Below are 14048 nucleotides of genomic sequence, written 5' to 3' on the forward strand. Positions count from 1 at the left end.
AGTGCCCCATTATTTTTTTCAAAACTAAAAGTAAGTGATCCCTTATGATCGTTTGTCATAAATTATCAAAGACGGAGTAGAGAATTTACCCCTGGGAGCAGAGCTTTTATAATCTGTTTATTAGACAGAGAAGAAAAGAGAAGAAAACAAACGTTTCATTGTGAAGGTAATCCTATTGTTTCCATAAAAACGTTACAAAAAGTGTAAAACGTACAGATGTATTCGGTGTTTTTACAAAAGCGTTTTTCAGGTATTACTTAACTTAATAAATGGTGTTTCTTAATACTTTGGCAAGGAAAATCAAACTCGATCGAGAGATTTGCTGATGTTTTTGCGGTCTGTAATAACCTTCAACCTGCTGTATAATTAACCGTATCGTTCAACTTTCAAAAATAAACTAACAGTTGCTATAAATCGCGATCGCACGATGTACGTGTAATAAGGACCAAATTCTCAGTTCTTTGAAGTTAGTGTTTTAAGTATTGTCAATGCATTGGTAAATACTAGTCTAATAAGAATTCGATATAATCGTTATAATAGCCACTCTTCATACACAGCTTATTGTCAATCTCTCACCAGGGGGCGTATTACGCCAACAGTATACAAATCATAGGAAGTGCTTTGCTGAAGTTACCGTTGTCGATAGGTAGCGCCTTGTGGAAGTTTCCGGTTTTGGTTGCAGAAGGATAAGGTTACGTGCCATAAAGCGATGTCGATAGGTAGCGCCTTATGGAAGTTTCCGGTTTTTGGAGGCCCATGCCATAAAGCGGTTAGCTAGCTAACCGCTTAAAAATGATATTACCGTAACAGTAGCTGAGAAAAAAACACTGTCTTTTTTTTATTGATAAAACCAATTAGATGAGGTTTAAAGCTTTTTCAAAAGCATATATTGTTGACTGTTTCAATGAGAATAAAATTTGTTTTAATGAATGTCAGGTTGAATTTTCTAGATTCATATTAGATTCCAGCTAAACATACAACAGGTGATGAAATTTATTACTGGTCTTATATACAGTCTATTCTTAATTACCTTGCATGAACATCGGTACAGCGCAGACTTCTATGATAGCATTCATCTCCTTGGTGATGAGACAGTGATACCTTGATGTGGGACAGACGGAGTCACATTTCTTACGTATAGCTGCTACATTCCACTCTGCTTCAGAACGAGGGCAATCCGGAACATAGGTGATTGTTCTTTGTAGATCAGTACACGTAAAACATGTCTTTAATACCTAAATAATGGAATAGGCACGTCAAAAAATATAACCAACATATTACTTTCATGTAAAAAAAAATTTTTTAAGCTACTTACCTGACAAAATATGACGATAAAAAGAAAGGTTGTTTTCTGCATTCTCGGACAAGTTGATATCTAAAAAAATGAATAATATAACTTGTCTAAAAAATATTGAAAAACATCTCTCACCTCTCCGCCCTCTTTTACAGCAGTATTTCTGTACAAGTATTGAACTCTTTCTCTCAGAGATGATGGTAAAATGATGGTAAAATTAGCTCTAATATTATCCTTTTAATGCATGTTAGTAAGAATTTGATAACGAAATATATAGTGAAATGTTAAAAAAAAAAATATGAAATGTGTATATGTACTTAATCTTCATTTTTTATAAACATGCATCGTATTGTGATGAATTACCTTAATTTGAAGAGACTCTCTCGGCTAAGCTAAAACGATACCTCGATTCGAATGATACCATTGACCAAATCGAGAATCTTTGCACCCTCATATAAAATAATTTTATAAGTTCTAATACTTTTCGAGTGCTTCTTTATAGGAATATTACCACATCTCTATGTTATAACAATTTTATGACTGAGAGTCCACGGTTTAATTTGTAATCATTTATTGAATTACATCTTAAATTTATCCAGACTTTCCTTGCTTTTGCTATGTCTGACAGCTAATCTCTTTCGTAACTGTTTTTAGGGATTACTTGAAAATAAATGGCAATTTTTTACACTCAACACGTTTTCTGTTATGAATTTATGAAACAAACTGAACTGCTATATTGCCCTGGGGCCGTTTTCACAAAAAATCTTACGACTAGGATAAAAACTTGACACTTGATCTGATTTTTTTTCTAAAATATTTTTTGCAATGTAACCTTTATGGAAAAGAAAAGTAAGAATCTTGTAGGACTTAAGACAACTTGGATACTTGTAAAAGAATAGAATTTTTTGTGTCATAGTCGTAAGATTTTTTTAAAAAAAAGGGCCACTGAATTACTATAGAAAGGATTGAACATATACATGTAATATTTATTAAATAATTACTATACGAAGAATTCTAAAAATAAACCATATATCAGATTGATTTTTAGATTAACTGTGTATATCTAATCCTCATTTAAAAAGGTCCCCAATGTATTTATTAACTTCAAATAAAATGCATAATATGTTACATTACGAATATACTTATGAATATACTTACTTACAAATATACTATAAGAACGACTCAGAACGTTTCCGGTAATAAACCGAAAGTAAAGACATTCAAGATCGATTACCTATGTCTAAAAATATCTACTTATGACATTTAAAATGCTTAAAATAATGCGTTGCACTAATCTACGAGTGAAGAAATGTATGCCCTTTTTAAAAATTGGAAATTCGTGGGCATAAAGCATCGTTCTTTCTGCCCGTCTGTATTCACAAAAACTTTGATATTAGTCATAACTTTTAATTGGTCAGTGCTATTGCTGTCATATTTTGCAAATGTATTCCATGTGATAAATATTGATCTATCATAATTTGCGGTTGGATATTTTTTTTATCCAACTTGTATGTTTTGTATGGTTAACGTATAGTGCTTCGTAGACATTTACATGTAAAGAAAAACACACAACGGTTTTAATAATACAAGCATTACCGAACAAAATTGTATGAAAATTCACCACAATATTCCGGTGTTCATATATTTGGAACAGCTTACCTCTAGATATAAGATGTGAACCAACTCTGTTATTCTTAAATAAAATGTAGAAAAATATGTCTTCATCAACAGAACTTTATTACTGTGATTTATATCTTTTATACATGTAAATGTATAATGACATAGTGTTTTAAAATCTTGCTAATGTGATACTATATTACTTAATATGTCATCTTTGTATATTTGTTTATTATTACTATTTTATTAGGATTATCATTGTGACATTGTAGATGTATTTTTATTAACTTGTTGTTTGATATCTTAATGTTATATTATTGCTTTAATTAGAAAGCCCTGGGGGGAGTAGGGTGTTACACTAATGAGGTCATCTTCCCTAATTAAAGTATAATGATAACTATTTATTTTATTCACATTAAGCAGAATTTACTAAATAACTTCAACATTAGGAGACAAAATATTTCTATACATTGACTGCGTATTATCAACAATTATCAAAAGTTACTTCCATTCACATGTTTGATGTATATATCTCAATGCGCTTGGGACAATGTCTGAAACTTATCTTCCATATTTAGATAATTTGCCAGATACAGACGTGTATGACAACTAAAAATAAGCCTTGATGAAAATTGATGAATTCAACGCTTCAGTTTTCTATTTACAAATGTTTCGATCAAACAAGGAAAATCAACAGTCTCGTTGAAAGTCTCGCAAGCTTTATGGTCGTTACAATGACCTCATCAGCAAATATACTTTAGGATGTCTATGAATGTCTATGAATGTTTTTGTTTTCCCAATCAGAAGATAAGGAACACACAAGCCAGTAGTCTCACCTCTCCGTGTCATTTGATCTTATATCTGAGGTTCTTGGAGATTCCTTTTTGCTCTAATCTTTTTAAATATTTAGCTTGAATGTTATCCTATGAGGATTTTTTTTATTTCCAAAAAGTAGTCTAAGAGCACTTAGTGGGTGCAGTTTTATAATGAACCGAAGCTCAGCTATTTGTCATTAGTTTTCTTTTCTGTATTATTTAATGCAACGATAGCCATATCAGATGTGCTGTAACAAGCACACAAACCCCAGTCTTCTCTAGCTCTGCTTTATGTACTCTCCATTGTGTCATAGTACTTTTGGTTACTGGTACAATACGCATGAGACATAAATGAACACGGATATTTACATATTGTCTATATTTTACAGTATGAATTAGTAGTATGTTTCTAGAATTATTTTTAAAAAATATGCTGTACGTTTTCCTACTGACTTATGTCATGAACAACTCAGTATTCGCAACAGAATCAACTAATAAAGTGATGTAAGTATTGATTTATGTTAATATTGAGACCTTCATCAATGGATTCCCCAAAACACTGTTACAATATTGTCATCGATTTAAAGAAACTTTTAATTTTATTCAAAGTTAAAAAAGATATGCACGGGTCATTGTACCGAGCAGAAAACTTAAGAAAATATATGTGTTTGCAAAACTAGTATTTCAGAAAATATACGTGCTGGTTTATTTATAAATTTGTTTCTATGCTAAATGGGACTTCAAAATATTAGCCCTCTGTCAAAATGTTCTCGCCAAAATGTGCAAATACTATTGATACTCATTTCTTTCTTTAACTTTCAGAGAAAAGCTTCACTTTAGAAAAAAAGAAGTTTACGTTAATTACCTCAATGTCATATTGTTGAAAAAATACTTGAACATTTCAATAATTGAGAAACCTTTAATTTCAACTTTTAATGTAATTCTTCTCTGCACATATGCACACATCAATCTGTATTTTCATTTTTGCAAAGAATTTTACCAATTTGAATTAACTCTATTATAGAAATTTTCCATCGAAAGAAAGCTTTACAATCACTGGCACTGATAACTGGTATTATTTATATTTTTACAATGAATTTTAAAACATGCATACTTTAATACAAACTTCAATGCTATGATACCAATTGTAGTTTTAAACATCCAAAGACTCCCTGCATTGACGATAAGATGTGGGACACTTTTAATAATAAATGTGTCGGTAAGCAAGAACTACATACTAGTAAACAAAGTAAGAAAATCGTTTAAAATTGTCTTTGTATTTCTAAGAAGATAATGGAGATAACGTTATTTCTAACAAATTATTTATTTCTTTGAAGCATGCCCTATAGGATTCTTCAGCACAAACTGCTCAAGGACCTGTAGGTATCCCAACTTTGGACATGAATGTCAAAAGGAATGTGGATGCAAGCATTCACTATGTGACCCAAGAAATGGCTGTGCATTCGCCAGAAAAAGAAACAGCACATCAGGTATTCGTTTTTGGTTATCAAAATTCAGAGTTCTTCTTAGCTAGTGTCGTGATTTTGAAAAAAAAAATGTAAATTTTGATTTTAATTTATTTATTATACTTATAAGATTTTTTCTAATTTATCATATGGAGACCAAAAGGATACCAAGGATGCCTACTCAACTTTCCTTCTGGTGATTGGAGTATCTACGATTTCAGGTTTCCTGATTGTTTTCATCCTATTGGCGGTAATTTCTACAGTCAACAGGAAACAATATAATCTTGCAAATCAGAGAAACGAACAATTGAACCATTCACATCCGTCGAGTCGTGCATCTTACGAAAGGGATATTCCTATTCGTATCAATTCAAGCCCTGAAATTTATCCTTGTACGGGCACCTATGAACATATTCATGTTTCCGTGGCGGAAGTCTGAAATATGATTCCATCTTCTCATAAAACGCTTTATAAAGCATGTGTTGGATTTTTAGGAATCATGTCCTCACAGCATGGTAGACTTTGTATTCATTAACAACACATCGGGTGGTGTAGCAAAGGATTGTAGTAAAGGTTTCCTCTTCTCTAACCTACACTATTTTTTTTTCTTATTCCAAACATTGATTTAACCGTATATTATAAGACATAAATTCAAATGCTGGTAAACGTGAAATAATACTACAAAATAAAAAAAATGACGTTGAAAATTAGAGTTGTCGAACGTTTTTATTGTGAGTTGGCCCTAATTGTCTAATGTACTGCATTGTATAAAATATACTCTTATAGGAAATAAAAGTAACAATATCTGTGGTTCTTTTATAAAAAAAAATTTGAGAAAACAAGTTCTTTATCAACTTGGAGATTAAAAAGTCTCTAATTGTATAACATTTATTTTTCAAGATGAGCCACAAGCTTAATCTTATTTAATTTCGTCTTCTTCCTTAAGTTCACTCATAAAACTACAGAAAGTTGTTTGAGATTATTTAATGTACCAAAAGAACTGGGTACGGTATGCATAACGAGGCGGCCCTGTCTCTAAATCTTTTCTTGAATATAAATTCAATATCACGTCCAGTATGAAGGAGACGCTCGATTTAATAAGGTACATGTATAAATGTAAAATCATGTCGTTTGACTGTTTTTCACTGTATATATTGATTGAAAATTTATTATTTTATTTATTATTTTATTATGGAAGACTGAAGTCAGAATTTGGTTATTCAACATGTGCCGGCTTATTGTGACGTCATGTTTTTAATGTATTGCGTCATTGATTTCCTTGCAATTTCCCTTGATAAATTTTACGAAGAAAAGTTTATGTGGTTTTCATAACATTCAGATACAGATTTAAACAATAAATTCTGTAAAAGTATAGATAAGATAATAACACATTCAGATTTATACTTCAGCATTTAATTTCTTTAAAAGTATAGATTTTAATGAGGAGGAAAAGTCACATCTATCCAAAAACGAAGTATTTTCAACTACAGTTTTTCTTAAAAACGGACGTGGCCGCACCTTTGTACAGTTATTTTTTCTCTTGCATATTAGTTACCAAAGTATACTTGTTCTTTCTGCAAAGTTTCGCATATGTACTCGGATGCGGCCACATCGAAATATAAATTTGAAGAGGAGCAAAACGCCCAAAATAGGTGAATTCCGGAATATTTGACCGGTTTTGAACGATATATAGACAAAAGGGCATGTGAGTTGCGGAAAATTTATACCAATTTTTCACAAAGGGGAACTTTAACAATAAATTGACACAGTTCAAAAAATGTTATCGTGCGTTTAAATTTTGCCGATTTTACAGGGCCGCCTCGTTATACATACTGTACCCGGTTCTTTGCATCAGTATCTATGGCATGCCAAACGTTGCAATCGTCGGTCTTTTCCACTGGTATTGTATAATGCATCATCTGTGTTTAATAATTTCCCATTTGAATTCTATAATTGATTATTTTTATTCCATATTTTTTTATTTGTATTGTAAAAAAATCATTTGAATTGTATAATATATTATTTGAGTTCTGTGTTTTCCTTTGTATGATTTCTTATTTATATTTTAACAAAAACGAATCAGTTTAACAACTTTTACAGTATAAATTTCAACTATGCGATAAAATGCCTCATATTTGGTACTCAATATGTTTACACTGTAATAAAACTGTATGTTTTTAGCTAATGCAAAACATGTAAAGGTGTACTGCTGTAAAAAAAAAAAAAAAACAGCGATCCTTCTAAACAAAATCCTCAAAAATGCAAATACCTATGTCAAGAGGACATATATTAGATCCCTTGAAATTCCAAAGGTGGGATCAGATGCCTAAGAGGAGTAAGCGACCCCTGTTGACCGATCACATCCACCCTGAGCCCTCTGTGTTAGGCGGGTAGACTGAATTATCCGTAGTCAAATTAGTATAAAAACAAAGGCCTGGGTTATATGTGCTTACAATGTCGTTATTTCGACCATAAAGTCTACGAATTGCACCTGGCCGTTGAAATTACTTTTGCATTAACTTATCAGTGAGTAGCCTGCCTTGCTTTTAAAGGGATCGCACTTAGAGCAAAATCACAATAAAAGAAATTGAAATTGTGAATATTAAAAATGAAAATTGTTGTTTGATTTAAAATTGAACTTTTCAAAGTCATTTTATTGACGTCTATTTGAAACTATTATTGATGTTTTTAAGCGTTTGTATTATTTAAAAGCGGTTGAGAGTCAGACAGTTAAGTTGTTGATTGCACATTTTTCGTATTGGGAGTTATTTCAAACCTGACTACAATTTGTCATTCGAAAATTATTATTTTATATATAACCACCAACCGTTTTCCGTCAGAGGTCTCTAAAAATGGAGAGTTTTTGTTAAATGACAATATAAGGTCTGATTTTGAGGTCTTCGATCAACTCTATTGTTGACGTTATGAGCAATAATAACAAATGATGATAATTATGCTTTAAAAACAGATTTTTAAACATAGATGCAATTTCAATCAACATATAAGAGCTAGTCAGAACATCTTTTTTATTTCTTTTTAAACTCAATAAGACTGTAATGTGGATATTCATAACCCCTTATAATGGGTATTTCCATTTAAATATAATAGCATCTATTAATTTAAAGAATAGATGCACTTATTTTATGAGGAAAACTTTGTTGCTGCTATTTGAGTTGAGTTAGCTAGAATATAAATTAGATCGGGATCGGGATATCTCAAATTCTCCCTCTTTGCCCTTGATCCAAAAACGAAAGGTATACGAATTTTGTAGCAGACAGAACTTTTAAAAAATATGCTTTCAGTCACGATTGTTTCTAAAATATTTAATTGAATATTATCGGCAAATATTTGATTTGATGATTAGATGCATGGATGGATTATTCTTTTTTGGAAAAATGCGAGCTTGGCTTGGATTGAAATTTTCCGAAATTTTCTAAGTCGACATACATGTGGCGTAATTTGTATTAAAACTTGTTTATGTTTTAGTTTAACAAGCAAACATATACCAGATTAAGGAATAATTTTCATTATGTTTTTGAATTAATTATCAATCGTGTATCAATTGAAAAATAAAAATCCTATGTAAAAAGAATGGCTTAATATAGCAGTCAAACTGATCAAAACATTATAATCGGTGTCTTTCAGTTTTCGCAGGCTTTATTCAATTGAGCATTCTCAGTGTATACATCAACGGTATTTTTAAAATGCATTTTGCATTAAAGTGCATGAATTTTGTTTAAAACACAAAGGGGGGGGGGGGGGGGGGGCGCAGAAGCAAAGTTATAACAGTTACATTTGTACAGCTATGATGATTAACAGGGAGACATCAAATATTATAAGTTACAAGGGTAATGTTGGCCATAAATCAGGCTTTATGTTATTATCATGCAGAAGAAGCTTATTTCCTATTTGGCGGAAATTATGCCCTCCACAGTAAACAACACAATCAACCAACAGGACAAGTCAATGCTTTATTTCAAACTTAAAATGCACTCTTGAAATTAAATTCAGTGCTTTTCGAGTGTGTAATATCTAATTGCCACTTGGTTCCTTTTGGCAATCGCATAGATTTCATCAAATTTATTGCCTATCAAAGGTAGCTCAGTTGGTCTTGATGAGCTATATGCTAGTTATTTTTCTTTGTTTAGTCATACAATAAATTTGACAGTATAAGCTGACTCGATTGATTGATTGATTGATTGTATGTTGTTTAACGTCCCTCTCGAGAATTTTTCACTCATATGGAGACGCCACCACTTGCCGGTGGAGGGCTACAAATTTTGTCCTATGCTCGGCACTTAGGGCCTTTGAGCAGTGAGGAGTCTTTTACGTGCCAGCACCTACTGCGACACGGGGCCTCGGTTTATACGGTCTCATCCGAAGGACCGGTCTGGTCTCCACGTCCCGCAGTAGGATAAGCTGACTCGAGGGTACTCGCTTGTTCATGCATTCTTCACTTCTAAGGCTATAACCATTAGAAATAAAGGAATTGATAATTTTATTTATCTGGGGTTTGGGTAAATTAGGGAATTAGATTTGTAAAATAAGGAAAATGACTAATTATTGCTCAATTCATGATAAAAAAAAATCTGCTGTATTCTATAACCAGCTGCTTAAATAAGTAATTCTCTTTCTCTTCTTATAGCTATGATAAGTATGTAGGTGTTCTGTGTGACCCAGAAAAAAGTAACTGGATCATGTAATATCAATTATTCTAATTCTCTCAACTACTGTCAAGGTTAATAAATAAAAGCCACTTTAAATAAAAGGGATTTGACAATTAAAAAAATATACTGCCTTTACTGGTAAAAATATTGCGCCTTAATACTTGTGTTTACTTGAAAGTGTGTCTGCCTTTTTACACTTATCTGAATTTTAAGTTTATCGGTGGATTGCCTGTTTTCAGCTAAAGCATTTCTTTACATAAGTAGTTTTACTTAAAATAATTCATATAAGCTATTCTTAATAATTTTATTTTATTGGTTAGAGCTTAAAGTTCATGGAATATTTACATCAGATAGAATACTAAAACACCAGGGTTGAAAATATTACTGAAATTAACTTAGGACATACAAATTCATAACACATAAATAGGGGAGAAACATGCAATATTGCAATTCATTCAATTTTGGGGAATAAAGGGGAATTTTATTGCTAGACAATTAGTGTCTGACTCTTAGGTTGGAAATAATGAAGTCTTTGAGAAAAGTATAAATTGGATAGGATGTTGAGTAGAAAATTGTATTATGCACTTACTAGGGAGAGCTGCTATGGGGCTATCATGACATATGAGTATAACAGATTTGGGAGTATTTACATGTATTAATAAGATTTATTATTTCAAGATCCAGTGTACCAAGGTTATCTAGTCAAGTACACATAAATATAAACTAAGTGTACATGTAGTATGGGTATTTTTATGACTTAGGCATAATTTTGGATCGGTTGCAGTATTTTCACAAGAAGCCAATTATTGATAAGCCAGAAGGCAATTATTTAAAGGACTTTAATTTTGGATTTGATTTCATTAGCACCACCTGTTTTAATATACAAAGATCAGGCCAATTAAGGTGATGTATTTTACAATGGTAATTTTCTTTGGTCTTAAGTATTGTGTTCAGACATCTTAACTTGATAAGCATGATATAAGCTCATAGATTTCATTCAAGATACATCAATCAGAAAGTAAATTTGATTGCATTAATTATCCTGTATTCAACAAAACAGTAGAAAACCCTAGTTATAAGATCCCCGTGTAGAAACATTCATAAATCCAACTCATTGGAATTTCACCAACAGCCTCAGTCAGGGAATAATTGTAGGAAAATACAAAACTATTGTTATTAATGAATTAGAAATTAAAGCATTTGTCAAAATTTTCCACTAATTATATTAGATTCATGCCATTTAAACATATCATTCATTCAGAATCAACAGGCAAAATTCTATTTGTCAGCCATAAGCTTTAAAGTTAAAATGATTCACATTAATTGAACAGTACTTTTAGGTGGTAACTGGTTCAGTGTATAATGGATTAAACCTTTATTAACAAGAAAGTGCTTCCTCAATAAGATCACACTTTCAATTTTGGTGAATTAAGAAAAAATTTTAATTTGTATTATTCTCCATACCTTTTAGGAAAGTGATATACAGTACTGTTTGTAATTTAAGAATAATGCACTGTCAGACAAGGGCGACACAATAATTTTAATTTTTCTAACTACAGGGATAAGTAAAATACATGTCATGTAATCATGTATTCTTACAAGCCAGTTTGATAGGGGAAAGGGGTTTTGCTCTGTGTATGAGCCATTTATTAGTAATATTTGTCCTGTTTCTGTCATATTTCTAGGTAGAGAAGTTACTCTATTATCTTAATAGATATATTATCTGTAATTGACATTAAGTCAACTTTAAAAAGTAATATATTCCTGGCACATATAATTAAGTAGCTATAAATATACAGTTTATGATATACAGGCTGCTCAGTTATACAGATTAGTTTGGTTAAAAAAGCAATATATTAGAATATAGTTAAGAACTCCTGAAAATAGAATTAAAATATGATGAGAAGGATCATTTTCTGTTTTATTATAAACATTATAAAGATGGCATATCAAGTATTATTATCAAGTATAATTTCAAGATCCCATTTGGAGTCATTGTTGGGAGTTACATATTACATGTGAGCACTTTAAGCCTGGAGAGGTAATTTTCTTAAAAGCTAACCTATAACAATACAATTAACATGATTTATTCCCAAAGAAATCTTGCACGGTAAGTAAAGTAGGTTTTATCTAGTACAGTGTTGCTTGAAACCAGCCTGAATAAATTCATACATGCTCCTGTTGAAATGAGAGGAGTTGCATGATCAGGATCTGCCATTTTTGTGTTGGGACAATATTTTGTCTCCACATAAAATTTTCTTAACATATTGGCACATATAATTCTTCATCTTTAATATATATTATTTTGCTATAAAATAATCCAATGTAAGCTAATATATGAATTTTTGCTTAAGTTCTCATAACTTTACACATTTAAAAAGCATCAATTGAATCAAAATTTTCTGTCTACTCATTATACAGAAGTATTAAATTTAGGAGGGATGGGGGGTCTCGAGTTATTTTCAAGGGGATTATTACAGTTTCCAAAGTAAATAGGTTAAAATTAGGGTGGTTGGTCGTGGGTCAGTTGAATGCGGCTTCCCCATTTTATGGGGTGACCGAAACCTATGGATTCCAAAGGTTTCGGCCATGTGGCGTTTGCGCCGAGCCATTCAACTGATGCTATAATTCATTCTTAAAACAATCTCATTTACTGTGAAAATGTGTGCTGCTTTCAACAAATTCATGAATTGGTCTGCTTTGCCTCCTTGAAACAAACTCAGTTGCTGTGCAAAATGTGTACTGCTTTCAACAAATTTCATGCACAGTGCTTTGCTTGCTAAAATTTCCTTTGTAACGTTCGCAGTTTGATAACCCGGAACGATAACTACAACATACATGTAAACTTGTAAGTTTATTTAAAATACATGTACATAAAATTAAATTGTAAGGTTAATTACTGTTCGTGGTATACCCGGAACGGCCATTATTATGCTTATTATATGTACATGTGATATTATGCTTTCATGTTGCTTGCTGATGCTGCTGCTGCTGCTTGTTGTTATTTGGGGTCGCCCTTTTACGCTTGGCGACCCCCTGCTGCTTTAAATATGCCACGACCAACAAACGCCAATATCAAAATAAACGTGTATAAAATCATGTTTGTTTTATTTTCCTCTATATAAATAATAGCATCTATTAATTTAAAGAATAGATGCACTTATTTTATGAGGAAAACTTTGTTGCTGCTATTTGAGTTGAGTTAGCTAGAATATAAATTAGATCGGGATCGGGATATCTCAAATTCTCCCTCTTTGCCCTTGATCCAAAAACGAAAGGTACACGAATTTTGTAGCAGACAGAACTTTTAAAAAATATGCTTTCAATCACGATTGTTTCTAAAATCCCATCCCATCCCGCCCCATATTGAAGAGTAATGGTAGAATCTGCATCTTAACATTAAACAATTTTAAGAAGTTTTTGTCTGCTGTTGGGGTTTTCTCTATCATTTCTGGTTTGACTTGAGTATTGACTTCACTTGGAAGATTTTCGTCGTGGCATACCATGGGCCTGACCGTGTATGCTGTAATTTTGATTTAGCCTCGCTTGAAGAGTCCTTGATGACATTCCATAGGATTACTATTGGTTTTTCCCCTTGTCGTCCCAAGATTCAGTTTGCGCCGAGCCATTCAACTGATGCTATAATTCATTGTGCTGCTGCTGCTTAAAACAATCTCATTTACTGTGAAAATGTGTGCTGCTTTCAACAAATTCATGAATTGGTCTGCTTTGCCTCCTTGAAACAAACTCAGTTGCTGTGCAAAATGTGTACTGCTTTCAACAAATTTCATGCACAGTGCTTTGCTTGCTAAAATATCCTATGTAACGTTCGCGGTTTGATAACCCGGAACAATAACTACAACATACATGTAAACTTGTAAAGTTTATTTAAAATACATGTACATAAAATTAAATTGCAAGGTTAATTACCGTTCGTGGTATACCCGGAACGGCCATTATTATGCTTATTATATGTACATGTGATATTATGCTTTCATGTTGCTTGCTGCTGCTGCTGCTGCTGCTGCTTGTTGTTATTTGGGGTCGCTCATTTACGCTTGGCGACCCCCTACTGCTTTAAATATGCCACGACCAACAAACGCCAATATCAAAATAAACGTGTATAAAATCACGTTTGTTTTATTTTCCTCTATATAAATAACAATCCTTTTTTTTCTTTTTAGTACAA

The 14048-nt window shown here is 32.1% G+C and overlaps 1 long non-coding RNA gene across 1 annotated transcript; it reads right to left on the reverse strand.

Annotated features, from left to right (window-relative positions):
• Window positions 1–985: 985 nt before the first annotated feature.
• Window positions 986–1740, reverse strand: LOC134243212 (uncharacterized). Its single transcript, XR_009986994.1, has 3 exons — window positions 1658–1740; window positions 1316–1375; window positions 986–1235 (listed from the first exon to the last, which is right to left on the reverse strand). It is a non-coding gene; the product is annotated as an uncharacterized LOC134243212 (long non-coding RNA).
• Window positions 1741–14048: the final 12308 nt, after the last annotated feature.

This window comes from Saccostrea cucullata, unplaced genomic scaffold (assembly GCF_032062105.1).
Source record: "Saccostrea cucullata isolate Sc308-1 unplaced genomic scaffold, CSIRO_AGI_Scuc_v1 ctg251, whole genome shotgun sequence".
Lineage (NCBI taxonomy): Eukaryota > Metazoa > Mollusca > Bivalvia > Ostreida > Ostreidae > Saccostrea > Saccostrea cuccullata.